This window comes from Colius striatus, chromosome W (genome assembly GCF_028858725.1).
Source record: "Colius striatus isolate bColStr4 chromosome W, bColStr4.1.hap1, whole genome shotgun sequence".
Lineage (NCBI taxonomy): Eukaryota > Metazoa > Chordata > Aves > Coliiformes > Coliidae > Colius > Colius striatus.
In genome coordinates, this window is record NC_084789.1 from 5852796 (window position 1) to 5855513 (window position 2718).

The following is a 2718-nucleotide window of genomic DNA, read 5'->3' on the forward strand; positions in this document are numbered from 1 at the left end:
TTATGGGTGTGGAGGTGGGGTGTGGTACAGGCACCCACAAAGTTATTAAACGTCCAGAATTGGATGGCGGTGGAGGAGGAGGTGTTACAGGCTGCCTTAGCTGGGACCATGGGGATGGATCAGTATCTTAAAGCGTGGGGGGAAATTAAGAGGACTCTGTCTAAGGCAGCAGAGGAGAAACAGTTCTGGTTGTCGGCGCAGGAAGCTATCCGGGGGGAGGGGCGGAAAGCGCAGACAGAGGAGAGAGTGTGTAGTGATCAGGAGTCTCAAACGAGCGTGGAAGTGGAGAATCTGAGGGCGCAGACGGGTCCATCACTGTGTGGGAACGCGGAATGTGATAAACTTGACAGTGAGGAGGAAAGTGAGGGGTGAAGCCCCGGAGCAGAGCCCCCGCGGGAGAGCCGCTTCCCAGTCGAGCTAAGCCCGCCGAGTTACCCGTAGGACAAGTTGCCGAAGATGCGGACGGGGAATGCCGAGCGGGCGGAGTCGGTCGGGGGTACGGCGCAGGATGATCAGGGGAGAGTGGGGGGGCGCGACCCCGTGTTAGACTGGGCACCATCGGGCACGCGAGGGTAGACAAGGAAGGAGAAAACACAGGAGAGAGTAGTGCCGGCTGCGCCGCCGGGGACGGCACGGAGTGAGCTAGACCCCCCCCCCCCCGTCCCTTCCATCCGCAGCCGCCGCCGCGCAGCCGCTTCCCGCGCCCGTTAAGTTTCTCCGGAGTGCCCCCCCAACCCCGCGCGCCGACACCGTCGGCCCCAGCCCTCAAGGAACGCTGGGCTCATCCTTTCCATCCTCAGTCCGCTGCCTCAACGAGTGTAAAAACTGTTGGCCGTGATGTCATGCATTTTGCTATAAATGTGATGATGAATAGTGGTTTTCTTACAGTGGAAACTTTCTAAGGTGTTTTAGGTGTCAGGAATGGAACTTGGAAGAACAGAACATTTTGGCATTGAGAAGTCGGTGACACATTAAAAAAAAATGGTGAAGAAAGTTTATAAAAAGTGGTTTGTGTTTTGGACTCATTGGTGAATTTTTTTTTTTTTATCGGGAGTAAAAAAATGGATTTTGTCATACTGTTGATGTTTCTGTTGATTGTGGTAAATGGTTTTAGGCAATTTCAACAACTCAAGCAAAACATGTGGGTTACACTGGCCGAAGCAATCAATCACTCTACAATATGTTTATCAATGGCCACTCCAGATAATCCTTTTTCTACCTGTTTGGTAGGAATTCCATTAGATGTGGCACAAGGACCTGTACCAAATGCATTAAAACAAATCCCTTAGTTAAGGGTAATGGCAAAGTTGACAACTGGGATTTGATCATTTCATGGTTACCAACGACAACAGAGCCACAGGAGTTAGAATTATTGGGATCTATAAAGATGGATTTTTGTGTTATGTTTCATTTTACCAGCAATACCAAACAATTTTTAGACAGAATGTGGATCCCATCCTGGGCGTGTATAAGAACACAACATCTTGGTGCAATTATACTTCACCAAAAAGGTCCAAGTCTAGTCTTGTGCCTGTACAGTTACCAAAGGGAATTTTTCTGATTTGTGGGGACCAGGCATGGCCTGGAATACCCTTGAGATCACAAGGGGGACTGTGCAGTTGGGGACGACTGACGATCTTGATGCCTAGTCACACTGATTTGGAAACATCATTGTCCAAAACTATTTGTGCATGCATTTACTAGTGAATGTGATGACCATGTTACCCTTTGGTCTCCCTCAGCAATAATAGCAACTAGTATATTTGCTCCAGGTGTAGGAGTATCTGCTTTATTAACTCAGCTATGCAAATTAGAATGCTGGCTTAGCAAACAAAGTAATCAAACCTCAATAACATTAGAAGGCTTGATTAGTGATGTAAGTAGTATTGGACATGCAACCTTGCAAAATAGAGCTGCTATAGATTTTTACTTTTAGCACAAGTATAATAATTTTGTTTGTCAGCTGTGCTTTTTTTTCAGTGTATAAAAAGAAGCTTACCAGGCATGAGTTGCTCAAAAAGAAAAAGGGGGAATTGTGGAGGAATTTGATGCACAATCAAGACCAGAGTCAGAGCCATGGTTAAAGCAGTTGCTGTCACGTAGACAGCAGGCTGCTTTCTGCTCCTTCAAGGTCAGACTGTTTTAGGCTAAAAGTGGAAAACAACTTTGGGGAAAAACAAGATGGGAAAATGTGAGGGAGCTTGCTTATCGCAGAAACCACAAGTAGGATGAATATGAAAATGTAATCTATTATCTGCTGTTGCTGAGCTAGCTTTGAAGCTGTTGTGTATATAAGTTAGAGCCTGCTTTCAATAAAGTGAAGAAGATTTCTGCTATCACTCACACTGAGTAGGACTGGTTTCTTCCCACCCAGCTGAGAATCGGACCCTGGGTTGATTGCCACATGAAGTAGGCTTAGAGCTGGGTTTTTTTTAGGCTTTGAGCCTGGTTTTTTAGACTTCGAGTCTGGTTTTGTTTTTAGGCTTCGAGCCTGGTTTTTAGACTTCGAGTCTGTTTTTTTAGGCTTCGAGCCTGGTTTTTTAGGCCAAGAGCCGAAAACTTCGCGGCAAATGGCGCCCGAACAGGGACACTCACTGGGTGTTACCGAGTAAATAGCCTGCCTGCGGGGAGCTGAGACTTGAAAATCTGGAGGCAGAGGCAGTCGTCGGAGGTGGAAGCCAGCCGGATCCCAAGCAGAGGTTGCTGTACCCGGGGGAG